This window comes from Xenopus tropicalis, chromosome 7 (assembly GCF_000004195.4).
Source record: "Xenopus tropicalis strain Nigerian chromosome 7, UCB_Xtro_10.0, whole genome shotgun sequence".
Taxonomy (NCBI): domain Eukaryota; kingdom Metazoa; phylum Chordata; class Amphibia; order Anura; family Pipidae; genus Xenopus; species Xenopus tropicalis.
Window position 1 is genome coordinate 108,529,071 of NC_030683.2, and position 22,116 is coordinate 108,551,186.

At 40.6% G+C, this 22,116-nt stretch overlaps 1 protein-coding gene and 1 long non-coding RNA gene across 3 annotated transcripts in view; both read left to right on the forward strand.

The window, feature by feature from the left end:
- The window catches only part of LOC100493418 (carcinoembryonic antigen-related cell adhesion molecule 8-like), a 52,694-nt gene that overhangs the window by 17,240 nt on the left and 13,338 nt on the right, over nt 1-22,116 (forward strand). The window lies entirely within an intron of this gene.
- On the forward strand, nt 13,912-14,857 carry LOC116412456. Its single transcript, XR_004223708.1, has 2 exons — nt 13,912-14,065; nt 14,637-14,857. It is a non-coding gene; the product is annotated as an uncharacterized LOC116412456 (long non-coding RNA).

The window sequence follows — 22,116 nt, forward strand, 5'->3', positions numbered from 1 at the left end:
GCCCTACGCCTCCTACATGTGCCTGCACCCGAATGAATGAGATACGCTTGGGTGCAAAAAACGCTAGATAATGCAAAGTCTTGCGTTTTCATGCATATATTGGCTACACGTGCCTGCACCTGAGCGTATCTCATTCATTCGGGTGCATGCACATATAGTAGGCGGAATTTTCAGCAATTGCTTTTATGCTTGCTGAAAATATCCGCCCTACGCCTCATGTAGCATTAGCCTTAAGAAGATAAAAAGTGGCAGTAATCAGTGTTTGCAGACAATGCTCCAGCTCTGTAGCCAGTGGTTACTGCCTCATGTTATTACCCCCTTTGATAGTATTGATTATTACTAGCACCAGTCTGGCTACACAAGAGACAGAAGCTGCCCAGTAGAGGAGAGGATGCCAGGAACATGTAGTTCTGATACTGCTGGATTGTCCATGAAGTTGTCCCCACAACTGTACCACTGTACCTTCCCATTACTGCCCTGTTTGCATTACCTGTTCAGAAAAAGCAGAGTAGTACAACAGGGTCGGTGGCTGCCAAATGACACCAGTTGATTTTCCAAGCGATTGCCTAGCAGGAACTCACCAAGAGAACATCAAGCAGCACAAAATGGTGCCCCCAACCCCACAGTACAACCCCGCTTTTCCTGAACAAAGAATGTACTTGGGGGGCCTGGCGTGTCAGCACACTCCAGCTACAGTAATGACAGAAGGTTTAAAAGGCAAAAGAGGAAGAAAATGACAGATAAAGAGAATTTGCAGTTGGATGGAGTGTTTGAAGCAATATGGAGCTGCACAAATAGATAATTAAATGGGTTGTTCACCCTTAAATTAACTTTTAGTATGATGTAGATCCTAATATAAGGAGACTGTTTGCAACGGGTCTCTATTTTTTATTTGTAGTTTTCAACTATTTCTGTTCAGCAGCTCCCCAGTTTGGAATTTTAGCAGCGATCTGGTTGCTAGGGTGCAACTTACCCTAGCAACCAGGGAGTGGTTTGAATAAAAGATTGGTATATGAATAAGAGAGGCCTGGATAGAAAGTTTAGTAATAAAACAAAAATGTTTCACACTGTTTCAGCCTCTACTAGGGAAACTGTAGTACGGCTCACTCTCAGGCACCCTGGTGTAGCCCTATTAGTGCCTCTGACTCTATACATTTAGGATGTAATCTTATATTTAGCATGTAACGGGGCATTTGACATCTTTTCACTTTTCTATTTTGTTTCTGTTTCACTTCCTATTTGGTTTTATTTCAGTGCTGAAAAGATAAAATTGTCTTTATTCAAACGACAGGACAAGCTAATTACACGAATGATTCAGCTGAAACATATGAAAATGTTATTTATGGAACAAAGGTGAGTGTCTGTGTATAGCTTCTTTGTACCTTCAGTTTTATTCTCATCTGTCTCAGTCTATATATTCCACTTGTTGTTTTAAGAAACTTCTCTATATGTATACATACATGTTTGAGCATGTGTATGAGTGTGCATGTATGTGTGTGTATATATATTATAGCACTATCTAGGAAAGTGAGACAGTCAGCTTTAGATAGAGAGAGCAGCTTTCTGGCTCCAACCAGGAGAGATAGCAGGGAATATTCCCCTGTAGTGACAAGGGTATCAGTTATAATCTTCTTTCTGATCTATGTCAGCTGTAGGGGATTTAGACCATTAAGGTAGAAACCCTAAGGACTTTGTTACTACCCAGGCTACTCTCCACAGTGGTGCCTTGCTGTTATAGTTGTCTCACCCTTCCAACTACATATGAATTGTGAGTGTTACTTCATATCCCTGTGAATCATTTGTCTAGGACAATAAAAAAGGTTCAGTTTGAATTTGCTGCAAGAACCTTCTGGCATCCTATTATTCAGTTACTTTGCACGCAGCCTAAGTGAGTTGTAGTCCCACTACATCCCCCTTGATATTTCCATGTAACGAAAGTCAGTCTTGTCTGTATTACAGCTCAAAAAGGGTTACATATACTGTATAATATAATGTGTGTATATTGTATGTCAAAACCCAAATACCGCTAGAAGAGATAACTGTATTAATGCTTTGCTGTGCTTGGTGATCACTAACCTTACTAATATAGTCCTGTTTATTCCTCCTTCCTTTTAGGGGGAACACAACGCAGTGGAAAAGTAATATATGGTAAGCTGTTTCCCTCAGATATCTCAGCGCAAACACAATATAACCATGTACTTCTTCAGATTATTTGTTGTGATGGGACTTTAGGCAGAAGAAAGGCCAACTCTGTTCACACAGAAACATCCCATTCCAGTTTAGATGGTCTTATAATATTATTATTGTTTGTCATGAAATATAACTCCCATGAATGACCTAAAACATGAAACAGAGAGCTTATCTGTTTCCTTATTACTTATTTACTTATATTCTCACTTTGCCCCAGAGCAGTAAGTAAATAAATAATAACAGTCAGATTCCTCAGACTGTTTTACAAAATATGAAACAAAATGACTGAAGTAGAAGGACTTCCAAGAGACAAGTCTCAAAGAGCTTCTGCCGCAATCCCTAATAGACCCAGAAGGCAATTCTGATTTATCTGCATCAGACCCTGTGGGCCTTGCACTATTTAACATATTTCATCAGGGCCAATCCCTATAAAACTAAACAAACCCCCTAATTAGTATGGTGTATGCCGTGGTATAAACTTCTTAAACCAGTATATCCTTATGGCCTTCAGATAACATACGATTACATTATAATAAACTGATAAAGACACTAATAAAGTAAAGTATATTTCTCTTTTGCAGGGGCTTCAGCATCAACAGGATCAATCCTACTGTGAGATTACAGGAGGGACCAGAAAGGGATAATGTAAATTAGTGATGTCTTCATTTCCTGACATCTTCTATAGCCGTATTATTTAAGTACCAATATACCTTTTCAATATATTTTAAACATACAATATTTAAAATAAAATTACTTTTGTACAATTTTAGTTTGATTTTAGTTTGTGACTTTCTACCCTCCCTTTGGATCTTTTGAAAAAAATATTAGGGCTCAACCACAAAGGCCAGGTGTAGCTGCGATCACACAAAGTTTAGTGTAGCTGTTGTGCAAAGTTACACCAATCATTAAAGGTACTTGTGCCATTTCTTGCACTTGCATGTGTTTGAGGCAAGAGCCAATGGGCCCTGGCACCTAGAAGGTGGAGGCAGTTCCAGGGTTCCCTCTGTGTTGGGACATGCAATGAAAATTCCTGAATCAGGTGCATTTGGGTAAATGGCAATATACATGAACTAAATATTTCCAGTGCTTATCCAATGCTTAAGAAGACTAAGGACAGTTTTATAAGTAAGTACCTGTTGAGGGGCTTCTACTCACCCCTGAACAGCACCAATGTAAAACTCCAATACCATTTTACCCATTTGCCCTACATGTTCTAACAGAGTAATGCAGGGGGGTTGGTGGGCACCACCTTGCAATGCTGAATCTTTTCTTACAAGCAGTTGTCAGTATGAAGTTCAGCCTCAACTGCACGTGCTACCAGACTTTTTATGGAATCTTTTTTGCAGGTCCATGGTCAACTAGAACTATAAAATATTCTGTTTGGCATCTAAACCTGAAATTTTACAGCAGCATCTGTTTTGTTTATATCAGTGGTTACAGATGTTACTGGGCCTCACAGCAAATTCATTTTAGGGCCCTCTTTATGTCCACAGGTTGTCCTGTTTTACCAATTTATATTGAATTTGTTCATTAATTTGCTCATAGGGCCCCCTATACCTCCTGGGCCCCCTTGAGGCTGCAGGGCCTACTTCCTCTCTATCTATGCCCCTGGTTTATACATTTGTTTTAATGTACGTATAGTATGTATCATCTATATGCAGTGATAATAGTATAAACAGTGCTGTACATTTTTATGCAGTTTTTATAATTTTTTTTTTAATGAGTCGTGAGCATTACATTTCCTGTTTCCCTAAAATTCCCCTGTCTTTTGTGAAACCACAGCTAGCTCAGTGCAACTAATGCCAACACATGACCCTTTGTGAACACTGCTTGGTGCCAGGGGACGTTTAGTTTAGTACACATATTTGCCTTTATTTATTCTACATCTCTAGTCTACTTTCCGTAGACTTCATTTTAATCAAATAATTCATATTTTTGAAAATGATTTCCCTTTTCTCTGCAATAATAAAACAGTACCTTGTACTTGATCCCATCTAAGATATAATGTATTATTATTGTAGGCGACAGAATCCTATTGGGTTTATTTAATGGAAAGACCCCTTATCTGGAAAACCCCAGGTCCCAAGCATTCTGATTAACAGGTCCCATATAGGATCTATTACCTGAAAAGCTTGAGAGATTCAGAATATGGATCCCCATACCTTATGTCTGGTAAAAATCATTTAAACATAAAATAAACCCAATAGAATTGATTTGCCACCAATATGCAGCTTAGTTCTCATCAATTACTATGTATTGTTTTATTATTACAGAGGAAAAAGAAATCAATTCAAAAATCAATTAAAACAGACTTATTTACTATTACTATTACTATTACTTATTTACTATTAAAACAAAAAAATACTGTATGAAATACTACTATAGCACCAAAATGTACCTAAAGCCATGTTATATGAACAATGTCCTGGCACGTCTATATCCTGAAAACCATTTCCAAACCTATTATAGACTTCTATTCAGAAAGTTAATAAAGTTAATAATCAATAAATAAATATAGCACACAATAAATATCATAACCAATATAATATATTGAATACACCAGATAGTTAAAAACACCCCTATCCATTATAAACACATAGACAAAAGCTGCGGGAGAAACCTGTGAAATATACCCAGGAACATACACAAGCAGGAAAGCAAAACCTCATAAAACTCATGCAACTAACATGAGAAAAAGTTCTGCTTCTTCTGCAGCCTCCTCTGCCCCCTTCTCTCCCCTAAGCTCTACTTCTTGATGGTCCTTATCCCACCACATTTCCCTTCTGCAGTTCTGGCCCCAAGAACTGTTGACACTCTACCTTGCATATGATGAGCACGGTGACAGGGATACACAGAGGGGCACAGCTGCCTCAACTGAGAGTAGTGGTGGCACAAATGGCAGGTTTGCAGAGTGCTTGGCCCCTTTAAGTATCCCACACACTTTGTTAGCAGGGGCAAGGTGTGTATGAGCAATGTGATTCCTATTCCGCTATTGCCCATGGCAGGGACAGCATGGAAAAGCAGGAGAAGGGAAATGATTTGAGACACCTCTTCTACATGGATGCTCATATGTGGAGCCCACTGAGCACCCTGTTAAACCCACTGTACATGGGAAAACTGGGGGAATCCTACCCAGCCAGACAGGAAGGTGGGTCATATAAAGAGAGTTCTGTGCTGAAAGTTGGTGGAGGCCTTTTCCCTGCCTACTAATTCTGAGGCCTCCACTACAATTCCACACATCCACCAGAGACATGAGCCAAACAGCACCAGCAGTACCGGTATAGGTGATAATCTAATGGGTGTGGGGAGTAATTTCTGTGTGTTTCACTAGGCAGCAGCAGGCCAGGGCAACCACAATGGCTATATACCATAGTGGCAGACTACTTGAGGTCTATTGGTGTGCAAGATCATCTGCACAGATGACCCCAAAGATATTTGGGTGTCTAGGCTCATCCAGCGGCCGGAACTGGCTGTTTTCTTGCCCCCTGCCAGTATCCTGTAGAATGGGTATTCAGTGCTGCAGCTGGGGGTTCACACTGAAAAGTAGATTGGATATGCTGGCATTCATTAAGATGAGGCTTGAATAAGTGGGGATTTCCAAGGGCCCATTGCAGACACCAAAGTGTAGCCTCCTCTCCTCAAATATATATCCTCATCTCCCCAGTGCCGCCACTGGGGACATGGAAAATGTTTTTCTTGTTGGGACCTGTCACCCAAGGGTTCTAATGCTGTCTGCATTTTGTATAAACTGGAGACACCTGCATTCATATCAATTACTGTCATGGGTGGCTTGTTTGGACTCTTAAGAGACACCAGCATTTATACCAAAAACTGCCTCAAAAGAAAGTGCCTAATCTTTGAACCGGGGGCCCCTCCAGCCAAGTTCTAAGTCCTGCTGCTTGTTTGAATTCTGAAGAGACAGCTGCATTCACTGCAATGCATACTGTACATGATGGAAAATAAAAAGAAGGCTTTGAACAGCAGATTTGGAAAACGTCTGGCCTCAGCAACTGTAAGAAATTCTGTCAATACAGGTATAGGACCCATTATCCAGAATGCTCGGGACCAAGGGTATTCCGGATAAGGGGTCTTTCTGTAATTTGGATCTCCATACTTTAAGTCTACTAAAAAAATCAATAAAACGTTAATTAAACCCAACAGGATTGTTTTGTATCCAATAAGGATTATTTATATCTTAGTTGGGATCAATTACAAGGTACTGTTTTATTATTACAGAGAAAAGGGAATCAGTTTTAATATTCTGAATTATTTGATTAAAATGGAGTCTATGGGAGATGGGTTTTCCGTAATTTGGAGCTTTCTGGATAACGGGTTTCCAGATAAGGGGTCCCATACCTGTATAGGAAACATATTTTTTAACACTGCAAATTCACTTATCACTAATTACTGGTCCTTTGACTCAAGACCTTTGCCATCATCCTCCTGCCCCCAGTTTATTTGTGTGATTCAGTGATTTCATAAATTCTGGAGAACAGTTTTACACAATATCCTGAAATTCCTCCCACTGGGTGCGAGAAAATGAAGGGGAGGAATATGTAGCAAAAACAAAAATGGAAGCAGATTTCCTCTTTCAGTATAAAAGAGACACCATGGCCAGAGAGAGAGTAACAGCCGCCCGGGCCCTTTGCATGAGGGGATATCTGCTCACAGGTACAGGCACTTACATTACATCTCTATACTCACTGTGGGACAAATAATCATACAGACACTTTGTATGGGGGACACAGTATGTCTGGAAGAAGGACATTCTTATTAAGATAGAACAGCTACTTTAGTTTCTTATAATCCATGTCTCCATGCTGAATTTCCCACAAAAGTCATTGCTTTATGGCATTAATTCACCAGCGTTAGTAACCATCACTGTATGAGGAAATGTGCGTATTCTCTACTTTAGCTATGCGTAATTACAATGCTCCCTGGCTGATACAGCAGTTGTCCTATGGTTGAAGCCATTTTAACCATTTGAGCAACACGCTGGCATAATAATATAGTGTATTTCTGCCATCTATATCTGGGCACATTATGTTGCAGTGGTGTAATTAATTAGAAAGTTAGTTAATATGCAAAGTGTTGCTGTAAAAATTTGTTTGATGTATAGAGGCAAGTAAAGCAGAGTTGGAGGAAGTGAGAATTCACACTTTGGTAAATCTGACCCAATGAGACAAGTAGACATTGCAATAGCAAACTTGCTCAGGGCATGAAAAGTTAGATAAATGGTCAGTGTATTATTATTATTATTATTATTACAAATATTTTTATTCTTAACACATATTTGTGTGTGCTACAATTCTCCCAATCTCTACTGATGTTTGTGTAACCTCTCTTTCAGTTTCCCTCAGTGTTTGGATGGATGGAGCCCATGGAATTGGGGTTCAGCTGATCCCTCAGTATCCGGTGGTTAGTCAGTCTGTTACCCTGAGCGTTACTGGGGTCACTGGCACCATACGGAAGTTCACATGGTACAAAGGTTCAAGTACACATGGTAGCCAAATATTCAGAGTTATTTCATCTCTAGACTCAGTGACAGAAGGGCCTCAGTATTTCTCCCATGTCAGTCAGTTCCCAAATGGCTCATTGCAGATCTCAGGCCTTGTTCCTTCAGACCAGGGGACTTACAGAGTGCAGATACAGGCTGGGAGTATAACACATTTATTACAAGTTTTTGTTACTGTTTATAGTGAGTAACATGCCTTTATGTCCATAATGTACTTTATCTCAATTGAAACCAATGCTGTTCTCACATTCTCAATGTGTGCCGCAGATAAGAATAATTTGTATGTAATATGCTCATGAGCCACTGGCTGGGGACCACTGCTCTATAGTTACACCACTGTCTTCTTTTTACCTGATCATTGTGGTGCTGCTTTAGATTTGTACTTACTGGTATTTGGTGCCTTAAACCTATCTTCGGCTGTGCAGCTTCACAAGAGAAGTGAATCTGTTTTTTTCTTTTTTTTTGCCAGATTGTTGGTTTGTAATTGCTACCACTGGGAACGAAGAAGCTCAAGGCCTGAGTGTATAAAAAGCATACAAACCAATCGGACAATGCACCAAAAACTGGCCAACATGATACATTGACAGATAACTTTTCCAACTGAAGAACAATCTGAACAGCACCGCCGTATTCTTTTAAAATGCCTTTATTGCACACTTCTTAGGGCATTAGAGCAATGTTTCAGGCCTTGTATGGCCTTTTTTCAAGCTTGATGTCCTACCTGTAGGTTGCTAATCGCTAATTGGTTGCTATGGGCAAATAAGCCCCACTGTTCTAGCTGTAAAACTGTGGTTTTCATTGATCCCTTTCCTTCAATGTTACATAACTTTGTGCTGTTTGTACCTACAGAGCCTGTCAGTTCCTCAGGGATCAGCACAGACAATAAGGAACCCCAGGAGAATCAGCCAGTCACCCTCACATGCAGTGCAAATAATGCAGAACAGATCCTTTGGGGCAAGAATGGCCTCCCTCTCCCTCCCGGGCTGAGTCTGTCTGCAGATAACAGGACTCTCACTTTCCCCAGGATCTCTCGCTCAGATACCAGACAATATCGATGTGAGGCTTCAAATGCCGTCAGTAAGATTATCAGTGATCCCTACTCATTAACTGTAAACTGTAAGTAACTGTATGATCTCAGAATGTTTAATTTGTCTCTGAATGTGCTGATTCTGTAATTAGATTACAGGCCCAGTACACACTGAGATGTCCCTGCTGAGCTGCGTTTCTATATGCAACAATAGAGGGAGCAGACCCCACAGTCCGGGCCCACTCAATGCCACGGGCTCTGCTTCCTCTACTGTTACACCACTGTTTGATTCACTACACCCAAGTACTGTCAGACCATGCTCCCTGTGCCATTAAGTCATATCCCCCAGCTTCTTAAGGGCTCTGGCACACGGGGAGATTAGTCGCCCGTGACAAAGACTCGCGAGGAAAAAGACTCGGGAAATCGCGCCGCCGTGTGTGCCATCCCGCCGGCGACTTACATGTTCGCCGGTGGGATAATGGGTCATGGCAACTCGGGGAGATTAGTCGCCCGCGAACAGGGAGTTTTGTCGCGGGCGACTAATCTCCCTGTGTGCCAGAGCCCTAAAAGGATGTTAAAACACTGAAGAAAGACTTTTATATGAGATAAGGAGATATAAATCAGTGCCTATAGCAACAGAGAAATCAGGAACTCTTATAGTGTAGTATTTCAAATACACTTACTGTAAGTTAACACCCAGTGTTATAGAAAATGCCAAAGTGTCTTTTCCTTTTCATATTCCGAACAGATGGGTTCTATGGGTTCATACTGTTACTGATAAGCCATAGCCATACACTTAATCCAAAAGCCTCCACCATTTAGTAGAAGTGCCTACTTACAAACCAATGGTTGGAGGTGTTGCCTGTAGTCATTAAATTAAGCAGATCTCTTCTTTTTCTTCAGATTCCAATAAAAGCCCAAATAGTATAATATCGATTAATATAAAATCACTAAAGCAAATTGCACACGCATTTAGTCTATTGAGATCAATCACATACAATGCACCAGAATCCTGCATATATACTCCCCTCATGGCTCTGCCTGCATCTGTTACGTCACTCTCACCTGACAATCAGCTTCCTCAGAGTCCTCTGGAAAAAGTATAGAGATCCAAATTACAGAAAGACCCCTTATCTAAAAACCCCAGGTCCCGAGTATTCTGGATAACAGGTCCCATACCTGTTTATAAAACTCTGTTGGTGTAAGTTGCAGAGTGAATTTCTGTAAGGTGCAAGAGAGCCCTGTATAGCAAATGGTAAGTACCACTGCTACTTTCTATACTGTGCATCTGAAGGATGCTCAAACTACAGTAAATTTTGGGGATACCTTTATTCTGCACCCCAGCTCCCCACTCTAGGTGCAGCACAGCCAAAAGCAGGAATTCTAGGAGAACAAAGAACTGCCCCTCAGTGTGAAACCTACAGGGCAAGGAGCAAAAAGAGCTTGCAGGGGCTCTGTAAATGTGGCAACTAAAGCAGCACTGAAGTCAATGGGACAAATTCAAATGGCAAAGAATTGCTGAGATCTGTTCTTTCCTCTCATACAGCTGTTAAATAGCTCATCCCTTGTACCAAGCCTGCTGACCCATCGTGCCAGTCCTGCTGATAATCCTATTTGCTTTCTAGCCTCTCACCAATTTTGTTGGTTTCTCCTGCCTGAAACATTTACATTGTATCCACAGAAAGTTATTTTTCAATAGTTTCAGTAGCACTCAATATATGCAACTCACAGTTCATACCTCTCTAACTAGAACACAATGGTTCATTGGCAGCCTGCCTGTATACGACTTGCTACCTGATAGGGTTTCAGCCATTCTAAAGGCAATTTGCTCCATACAAATTACAGATATTAAACTCACACTCTGAGTTGTGCTCAACTGTCTGATGCACAAGCAACTTCCCACTTCCTACTTCCTAGCAAGAGCTCCCTCACTCCAAGTGGTAACTCAGTAATTAGCACTGGCTCCCCAACACACTGGGGATACATAATAAAAGTTGTTAATGTAAAAATATGCCTAGTGCAAAGAATTATTTCTTTAGGCAAAAATTTTCCTTTGTACAAATACAAAATAGTTTTGGCAAACCCAGAGAGTATATAGCGACCCCACTGCCAGCTGAAGTAAAATTGTGAATTTTAGTCCTTAAAAGTAGCAATGAGCGATTTTTCAGGGCATGTATGGATTCGTGGCGAAATTCTGCATTTCACCATAGGTGAATATTTTTACAAAATTGCTGCAAAAATTTGCAGTGAAAATTCTCACCTTGAAAAAGTCACCCATAGACTCCAATATATTCTGCACAGAAAAGGTTGCTGCAGGAAAAGTTGCCATGAAAAAAAGTAGCAGTGAAAAAAACAGAGGAACCATGAAAAAATGACCATAGATTTAAACGTATTTTGCATGGAAAAAGTAGCTGTGAAAATAAAGTTGCCATGACAAAATTGCAGCAACAAACGTCCAGTGACTTCAATGCATTATGTGAACTTTTGCCCTTTCACAAATATCTCCATGAATTTTCCGGCAAAACGAAACAGGACAGATTCTACTCTGCTACAGCTATTAACTACTTTGATAGTCTGTATAGGTGTGTGGATAGACTTATAGAACTATACACTTATATATATATACAGTATATGCTATATGTTAAGATCACAATAGCCTTGGATATTATGCTTGTTCAAGAACTCATCCAGGCCCCTCTTAAAGGCATTAACAGAATCTGCCATTACCACATCACTAGGAAGGGCATTCCCCAACCTCACTGCCCTCACCGTGAAAAACCCCCTACGCTGCTTCAAATGGAAGCTCCGTTCCTGTAATCTAAAGGGGGGGCCTCTGGTGCGCTGATTGTTTTTATGGGAAAAAAGAACATCCCCCATCTGCCTATAATCCCCCCTAATATTCTTGTAGAGAGTAATCATGTCCCCTTGCAAGCGCTTTTTTTTCCAGAGAAAACAACCCCAACCTCGACAGTCTAATCTCATAGTTCACTAACCTGATAGTTTAATTTCTTTCATTTTTGTCACTCATAGTTTTATTCTTTCTTTCCTTATACTAGTTCCTCCTTGTTCTTTTAATACATTGAACTAATAAAACATAATTGTGGTATGACAGTCTTTTTAACCAAATTGTCTTTTTTATGAATCTTATTCAGACAACTCTGCAGCCATTACAGTCGCCATCATCTGTGGGTCCATCCTGGGGATTGTACTTATCAGCTGTATAATGGCGCTGCTGTACAGAAAATATCTTCTTCCCCTAAGAGGGGAGTCAGAAATAAACTAAAGTGAGTTTGTTGATAGCAGAGCAGGCAGAAAAGTAAGACGAGAGCTTAGAATGTGCAATAAGCAAAAATGGCAAATTCATGCATAGGGGCTCACTAATATATCCTGCCATGATTTGTAACCTTCCAGGTGCCTCTAGGCGCTCCTATAATGCTGTATATCCCTGGGCAATGGGGGCAAAACAGGGAATAGAAGTAGACGAATATACTTACTAGTAATATTTAGTTATCATAATATTTAACAAAAAGTTTTTATGCAGGATTATGATAAATCTCTGTAAAATATAATCCAGAGCCCAGTTGCTAGCCAATGACAGAACCAGTGGGTGGTATCTTGTCATATGAAAATATATACCTTTGATGCTCTGAGTACTTTATGAGTATTTTATCCACCATTTAGGACAATCAGGTGACAGAGGGGAGGATCCATCCCAAATATATTATAACATTCCCAACACTACAATCGGTAAGTGATCATTGTACATGTATTTCTCAATGTTTTTAGGCAGAACGCAATGGATTATGGGATGCCATTTGTCCCAAGTACATAATCTACAAAATGTATCTTCAGAAATACATTCTGTATATTAAATATCCTCAGTGCACAGAATGAATATCTCTCAGAGTACATGTAATTGTGCCCATATACACTGGTAAAAAATATACAAAATATTATTTGTAGTGAACAACAGACAAATGGCATCCCGTAATGGATACAGTCAAACAACCTGTTTCTTATTTCCCAATTGTGGTGTTTATGTGAGAGCAGTTACGTAGAATTCACTGGAATGTACCTATGGTCACTGACTCCTAGCATAAAATCCATGAAAAGCAATAATTCAAATCTGTGCATCTAAAATCTGACAAGGTCATGTAGAAGCCAATGGAGCTGCCCTAGAAAAATTGTACGGCATTGTACAAATATCTGCAGCTTCTGCACCTCATTTCAGAAAGCCGAGACCTGTAGAACGCGGCTTGAATCAAGAGTTGCCTGTTTTAGGAATCAGTGAATTCAAGAGGAGGAGGCACATACAGTAGGGTCCCCCCTCCCACCCCCTTATCTAGAGGCAGATGTTGGCGCATCAGGAGGCGGCCCTGAGGCAGTTGGAAAGGACAGGGCTGAGCTGCACCTTCTGACACTGCTCTCTGCATGAAGCACAGGATTTTTTTATTCGGAGCTCTGAGCAAAATGCATCATGCCCCTCTGCGCAAGGGTTCCATAGATGGGCAGTAAGGGTGCTCTTGAGCCCTTTAGTGCTATTGAATTTGAACCCAGGGTATTGTTAAATGACACTATAGGGTTGATTTGCTAAAGTGTGATAAGCGTTATTGCATGCTTTTTTGCAGTAAAATTGACGCGAAAAAACGCTAAATTCGCTAAATGTGCATTAAGTCACATATCGTATGCGCTACATAACGCTTGATCACAAGGCGTTAATTTTAACGGATTGTTCTAATTGTCGCGCAGAAATAATACTAACGCATGATTCACAAACACTTAGATGCGCTAAATATCGCATTAGTCTAGTTATATGTTTTATAAAATTGCGCAGGTATTATTCCATTCCCTGAAAATCAGAAGACACATGGGGCCCAGTGACTCTCCTCAAAAGGTTTACTGACAATGTATCTGTCCCGCTTCGCTTCACCATATAATATGTGAAACTTTGGAAAAACACGACTTCTTTGACGCGTGCAACGTTTTTGCTTTTGATGCACAAGATTTTTTAATGTGATTGCAAAATTTTGCAGTTGTTTCACACAAAGAAATTGCCAATACCGAAATGCGGAATTTCTTTGCAAATCCATGCCCGCCAAAAAATCCACTCATCACTAATAATGGGGTTTGAGGTAATTTTTTTGAGGTCTTTTTGTTAGAAATAATATAAATTACCTTAGAATTTAAAAAGTTTGTTTTGGTGATTGTACTGTATATGTGCCTAGCAGTGACCCTTTCAGAAATAAGTTCTCCACAAATCAGTAAAAATGATTTCTTTCCCTCTCATTTCCTTTTTTCAGGCTCATCCTGCAATAGAGGAGGGTCCATACATGGTACGTTCCCCATATCTCTGAAATCCCATTTAACCACAAGCCATAACCCTATAACTAACCCTTGCAGTTTCTTAGGCATTATTGTCATGCAATGTGAGGAGACACCTTCTCTTAAGGAACCATTTGTTGGTTCAGGAATAAAATTTTAAATGGTAATGTGAGTGAATTATTTGCTCTGCCCAAAAGAGCTTACAATCTACAAGGAGAAGGGGTTGAGACACAAGGTGTGGGAATGGGCATGACAGAGGTGGGGCACAGGGTATTGCTAAACTAGATTAGGGTAAGCCTCTCTAAATAAATGAGTTTTTAGAGATCTCTTGAAGGATTGGGAAAAAGTCTGATAGTTTGTGGGAGCGAATACTGCAGTTGGGCTCTACATTGGCCCCTTGGTAACACAGCCTCCCCTAGAAATAATGCAACTTACTTTCTTTGACAGTTAAGAATCTTATTGTTTCTTTGATGTAAGTTTTATCTGTGAAACCCCAATAAAATAATAAAAAGTTATAAAAAAAAAAAACCTACAAGACAAATAGAAATGATTCACAGCAAAATATTTATTTTATGTTTTTAGGGACTGCAGTACCCATCTCAGGATACATACAGTGAGCTGAAATGATAATGTGATACAGATAATTCATTGCCGATATTGGGTTGGAGAAGACTTCCAGTGGAACATTCAGTTATAGCAAATTACATTGTCTGAGCCCTGTTTAATCATCTCCTGACACCTCCTCCAGTGACCAAAGATTGCTGCAATGAGGGGATTCAGTATTTTATGTACTGGTTCACCAATCAGAAGCCTGATAGCATAGGACGCCATCCCTCCCAGTGCTGTCTGTTCCTTGCCCTGGCTCAGCTCATACCTGCAATGGATTAATGGATGTGGGGGGGGGGGGGCAGAGGAGTGGTCACAATTAGTGATGAGCGAATCAGTTGAATTTTTCACCATTTTGTCCGGCAAAGCGAAACAGCAAAAAATGCCACGCATGGCAAATTTTTCCACAGCGAATTTTGTGGCCCCTTTCTGAAAAAATCCGCCAATGGCAAAACTCTGAAATTCACCGCAAATCCATGCCTGCCGAATTATTTCGCCCATCACTAGTCACAATGAGGAGCGGTCCCAATACAGAGCTGGGCTCAGGGACGCTGCTTCATTCCCCCCAAAACCCAACTCTGTGAATCGTCAGTTGCTGGTAGTGAGTATTTTATGTACTTCACATTGGTGAAAATTCTCTCCGCATTGACATTAATTCAAATCTCTTCTTCGGGTGAAATTTCTCCAGTGAATATTCTCCAATTTTCTGAGAGCACAATATTGAATTTCTGCCAAGAGAAATTTTTCAAGTTGAGGCTGTTCATTATAAAGAGAGCGCAGCCACTTTGGCATCTCATTATCTACATTGCCTCCTCCATGTTAATATCATACATACGTCATTTCTATGTGGCAAATTTTCACAAAGAATTTATGTCAGGAGAAAAATTCACCACATTTCTCTTGCAACAATTGCACTAAATTGGATTCAGTATATTAATATCCTGTTCCCGATACATACAATGAAAAGGAAATGAGAAATTACACTTTATAAACTATGTATCCTGCTTTTCCAGTTTTCAGAAGGGATCTACGGCATGACTAGGGGCATGACCCATTGTTCACTCCTCCCTCCAACCGTTCTGAACAAACCACGCGTGACATCACCTTTGTTGGATGATATGGCCACAGCTTTTATTTGTACACAATCATTTAGCAATACTTTATTGTTTACATATCCGAAAACGTCATTAACAACATGGTACAAAACTTGTAACGATTTGTAACAATAATAATTGACAGCAATTGGTAACTATTGGTAACAATCAGTAGCCCTTGGTAAAGCCCTCTGCCAGTCTGCCCTTCCAAATGCCAGCAATGCTCACTAGCCGCTTGCCCCTAGCTCAGTGAGATTGCCTAGCGTTGTAATATCCACACCATAGCTGTTAAACAGAAACAACCCGCAAGGGACCAAGCCCTGGGGAAATTAACTGAACATATTCAACCCCACCGTGGGTACCCACCTTAGGGGTTGCCCCAACGGTCCAGTATTGTCCAAACAAACACATCATCATGCCCGGCAGACTGGCAAGGGACCCGCCAAAGCTGTGACTAAGACGCTACCATGGGTAGTACATCTAGCCTCCCTAAGTTGAGTACCGCTAGGGGTCCTACCGGCCCTAACCCTATCCCCTAGCTTGCCAGGCTTCCCCCTGCCGAATACATTGACCAATAGGGAGGGTGGGTGGGGATTCGCGCCGCTGCTGCCCTATCCTATTTCCAGCTGTCTTCCTGCGCAACTGCTTGGCGCCTCCTTCTGCACCCCTTTTTAACCCTTGCTACCCCGTGCCCGGGCTGACCAATCGGGGCTCCCATTGTCAGCCCCGTCATGTGGGCCCTCCTCCTACGTTGCGCCCGGGATCCAGGCCTTTCTTGATTTTCCATAGTCTGCTATTTATATTAAGGTCAGTCCCCTGAAATGGGTGTTGCACCTTATGTAAGGAAACCTAAATCAGCAACATGACTAGAAGTTCCTATTCTCACAGCAAATTATTTTAGGGGTCCAATATATCTATAAGGATGATCTTTTATGCAGAATATACTGACATTTCCCATCAGTCAGGGCCCCAATAAACACTCTACACTCCTGAGCCCTCACTATTCCCCTCCCCCATTGTTGCACCTCTGATTCCAGCTTTTGTCAAATGTTTTTCCGTTTCTTTAAATGAATCTATATGTTTATTAGATAGACTCCAAAGTATACTTTATGCCATTTCCTACAAACCCTCCCACTGGTTGTGAAATGAGAGAAAATAAAGGAGATAATATGCAGAGTAAACAGAAACTAAATCAGACTTCCCCTTACTGTTAGAGAGACAGAGAGACACCATGGCCAGAGAGAGAGTAACAGCTGCCCGGGCCCTTTGCATGAGGGGATATCTGCTCACAGGTACAGGCACTTACATTACTCCTCTATTTTCAGATTGTAAGCTCTTTTGGGCAGAGCCCTTTTCTCCTCTTGTATTGGTTGCTTTGCATGTATGTCTGTGTTCACTGTATAAACCCATTTATTGTACAGCGCTGCAGAATATGTTTGTTATATTTGTTATGGTGGAGACATCTGTAAAAATGCCATAGTAATGACTAGTTCTCCAAACAGATAGTACACAATAGCCACACCCACGTTTCAATGACATTTTGTTGAAAATTGTGGGTATAGGAGGAAAAATGATGGAAAATGGGTCTGTGAATAAGTCAGAGCAGAAATTACATTTTTATAGAACTTTTTACTTTACCAACATTTTTGTGAGTTCCCCCTTTGTATGTTGGAGATCTGTCTGTTTTGGAGCAGGACATTCTTGGGCATTCTCTTTCAGCCAAATATAGTGTTAATAAAAATAAAACGATAATGTTAAAATCAGCAAGAAATAATGTATTATATACAGAGTCTCAGCTCACTACACTACATAGCAAAAAATATCTGTGTCTCTGATTGTCTTCATTTGGTGGGTGGGTTTTCTAAATTTATAAAATATGTTCTAATAATGTTCCCTCACACTACTTACCCTGACCCCACTAAGCCCAGGCTTTAGGGTCTCTAAATTGTACCAAGTGTGTAAAAAATATACTTTGCTGGCAGAGGCACAGTCGAGCAGCAAACACACAAAAATGTTTCAAAAAAGGAAAATATAGTACCTGTAATGTACTTTTCAGTATTTACAAATGAAGTGGAGTCAATTCAATCCCTGGAGAGTGTGGCCTGTGATGCCAGCCTGGGATATAAATGGCTTCCTTCTGCGCACACAGGAAAGTCAGCTGCATTTCTCTTCATTACAGAAATTTGTAGAATGTAACCCTGGATATTTACTGTCAGTAAAGTGCAAACTTTTTTAAATTTTTACATACTTTTGCCAAAAAGACAATTTGGTATATTAACTTTTAGTGATGAGCAAATCTGTCCTGAAACTGCTGAAAATTTTGTGAAATATTTTTCCTCTCTGCAAATTTTAGTTGCAATAAATATTTGCAGGCATTTTGCGAAACAATGCACCAATGGCGAAATGCGCAATTTCGTAGCAAATTCATGCCTGGCACCAATTCATTATGAATTGATGAATATTTTTGTTCAGGCACCAGCTCAAAACATTAAAAAAATAAGGCAATCTTTGCAGATCACTAGCACAATGTTTTGCTACAAGTAATTTTGGTAGGTCCAGTCTGGTGAAATACCTTTATATAGATAGAACAGTAGTGCTGGGCGGTATACCGGTTTTTGAAAAAAAAAACGATATGATTTTTGAACATACCGCTATACCGGTATGCGCGCCTCCTGCAGTTTTTCTCCAATTACATCCGGGTTGCGCCCGTGGTACGTGATGTCGGCGCGCGTGTGACGTCATCGTGCATCGTGCTTATGCACTTACAGTAATGCTGCACTGAGTCCTCTATCAAAAGAAACACAGGATTTCTTGTCTCTTTTTTTGTTAGGATGATGTTCCAATGTCTGACTTCCTCTCTCAGAAACATGCTTAATTCCCGTGGCCAGAGTCTGCACAGCTCTCTCCACTCTCCCCTCTCCTGCTCCCCCTCCCACTAGAATGCTAGGATGCTAGGACCCCCTCCCTTAGGAATGTGTGATCTGAGCTATAACAGCTAGACTGCAGACAGGAAGCTACTTAAAATGGCAGCTGCAATCTTAAAGCCTACATTTGACTACAATATATATATCAGTTGGGCACATCTTCCCCACCCAAATGGCATAATTTGTACTGCATATATCCCCTTCACTTGCCAGCACCGTCACATTTTCCTAAACCAAATAGCAGCTTTCACCCGGTGGCCATTTTTCCTCTGATACATAATCAGATACATTTACATCTGCTAACAGCATACACACACAGACCCATATTCAGCATACATTTCATCAAGAATACAGGCTCACACAGGCAGAGTGTCTTTGATAAAAGTTCTGCTTTGTTTGAGCACTGTAATGGTAAGAAAAAAATTGAAGAAGACAGCTAGAGCTGAGTTTCTATGGGAACCAGCAATACCATCTCTTTACTGGCCGCTAGACTGGGGGGTGTGTTTAGTAACCTGATCAGAGAACAACTGAGCATGCCCACAAGCCAACAGCCAAAGCAAATTCCTGAGGGAGGGGACCGAGTGGGTTACAGGAAGAAAAGGAAATCTAAGTGACTAAGGGGACGCTGCAGCCTTAATATTAACCCCTGGACAACCAGTGTGGCAGGTATTGAAAGATTTCAAAGAGGCTGTTCACTGATTACATTTTTGTGTATGGGGTTTACATGTCCTTTAAGCAAACAGAGAAAGCATCTAAAGCTGTTTACTGAGGTATGTTAATGGTTTCTGCACTAATGTGGCCAATCTATTGGCAGTAAAATGCCAAAATGACTTTCCTTCTAATTTAAGTGCTAAAAGTTGCCGAAAAAAGCCCCTTCTGCTTCTAAACGGCTAAAAATCTGAATCTGATAATTCACCATCTAAAACTTGCCGAGTTTATGTAGAAGTCAATGGCAGATGTCCCTTCACTTTAAAGGAAGATCCTTCTTTTGTCTGGAAACTTTAGCATTTTTGGATTTTTGAAAAGTTGCGGTTTCAGAGCGAAAATTTTAAAATTCACATTTTTTTGCAGCTTTTTCTCACACAGACTTTTCCTTTTGGATTTTTTTAGTAAATGTCAGACATTCGAGGAAGTTAGTTGTGGTGTTTGAAAATTTAAAAAAAATAGAAATTATAGGGTTTTAGTAAATGTGCCCCTTAATGTGCCAGTTGATTTTTGCAATATTTTGTGCTTTTCCTTTGGGGCCTTTCTTAGGGGAAGGGAACTAACGGTGCCATTAACACAGGTAATCGAGTCGCTTCCAGTGCATAATGGTAAAAACAACATTGTGATTTTTTGGGGGCGCAAGTCTGCTGCACATAGTGACACAAGCCACTGTGGGAACCCTGGAATTAGCGTTATATTCATGGTAAATAGGCGCAGGAGACGTTGGACGGATGCAATAATACTTAGCGCAGCTAAATGGAAGTTCAAGGAGCAGGATCCCTCAGTGATGCCACAAAGAGATTTCATAATACTAGAGAATGCTATACCAGCAGCTACCCTGCAGCTAACTAGTAGCCTTTATTCACTCGCTTCACTAAGGTGTTTGGCCTAACTCCCATTAAACACACCTTGCTTAATAATGTTTGGGGAAAAGACATATTAGGGTTGGTTCACTAAAGTGCGATAACGCTTATCGCATGCTTTTTTGCGTTAAAATTGACACAAAAAAGTGTGATTCCCTAAAGTATTATCACATGCGTTAAGTTGCATAGAGCGTGTGTTAAATAGCGTGCAACCGAATGCGTTAATTTTACCGCATTGCGTTAATTCCCGCGCATGATTCACAAACACTTAGACGCGCTAAATATCACATTAGTCTGTGCGAAAATTAACCCCTACTTGGGGCAGGCGGTAATTATAGAAAAGTACAGTTAATGAGCTTTTGGCAACACAATATGGATGTTGCAGTGGGATTTATTCAAGTCTGTGTTTCCCCTAAAGTGACGCAGCCGCCAGTTTGCAGGGAAATGGGCATTTTCAAAAAAAGTAGTTTTACGAACGTAATGGCGTGTATGGCTAATATGGCGTGCGTGTGATAAATAGCGCACATGCGTTAATTAGCGCGTGCAACCTTGTGTCAAATACCGCACGAAAATAGTCTTCGCGACTTAAATAACGCAAACAGCATTGCGTGTAAATTAACTTTTAGTGAATCGTGCGTTAAGACACGAAAAATAAGACGCAATAAAAATTTTAATGCATGCTATAAATAGCGCTTGTTTTAACGCACTTTAGTGAATCAACCCTATTTTTTTTTCAATTATCCCTCTGCTCCTCAGTGTAACATTTTAAATCAAACAATTCAGATTTGATTAAATAGCACATTCCAGACTTTAATTTAAAATTATTTGCATATATTTCAGTGTCACCGTGTAGTAATTACATCACTTTTTATACACAGCCACCTCATTTCAGGGCACCATGATGTTTGGGACAATTGGCTTCACAGGTGTGTGATTACTCAGGTGTGTTGCATTGCTGCATTGCTGCATGAGTGGGATTAGTGGGATAAGATACCCAGGCTGCTTCTACCATTTGAAGTCTGTAGTTGCCATTGTTCAACATGAGGATAAAAGGCATCGGTCAAACCTTAGGATTACTGAAATTAACTGTCTGGAATATCATTAAGAAGAAAGAATGCCCCGGCGAGCTCTGTATTGGCCATGGGACTGGTAGGCCAAGGAAGACCTCCACTGTAGATGACAGAAGAATCCTCACTTTGGTAGAGATGTCATAACAGGATTCTGGGAAGAAATTCCTTAAGGCTCCTAGAAAAGTCCATTTACATGGGCTTTGTCCCATTTTCATGGGTTTATCCTTATCACTTTGGTAGAGAAAAATCGTCAAACGCCTGTCCAACAGATCAAAAACACTCTTCAGGAGGCAGGTATGTCTGGGTCAGAGACTACTATCCGCAGAAGCCTTCATGAGCAGAGATACAGAGGCTGCACTGCAACATGCAAACCACTAGTTACCCACAAAATGGTCAGATTACAGTTTGAGAAAAAGGACTTACAAACAAATAAAGTTGAGGAGCCTGCCTCATACAGACAAAAGCAAACAAAAGGAATTCTGGGAATGAGTCGCCTCAACCTTATTTATTTGTTTGTAGAACCACATGGTGGCTCTACCTAAGCTGATCAGAAACCCTGCGCTACACTGATGAGCCTCAAGAAAGGCAAAACCGATCTGTAGTTGGGAATCTTATCAGCTATTGTACTGGCTTCTGCTCACCCAGTGGGTGAGCTTTAGCCTATAGGATAAACCCATGTAATTGGGATTTTTTTTAAGAGGTTGGAATTCATTCCCAGAATACCTTTTGTTTGCTTTATAAAAAGGACTTGAATGAGTCGGCAGAATTTTGAAAAAAAGGTGTTAAGGACAGACAAGACC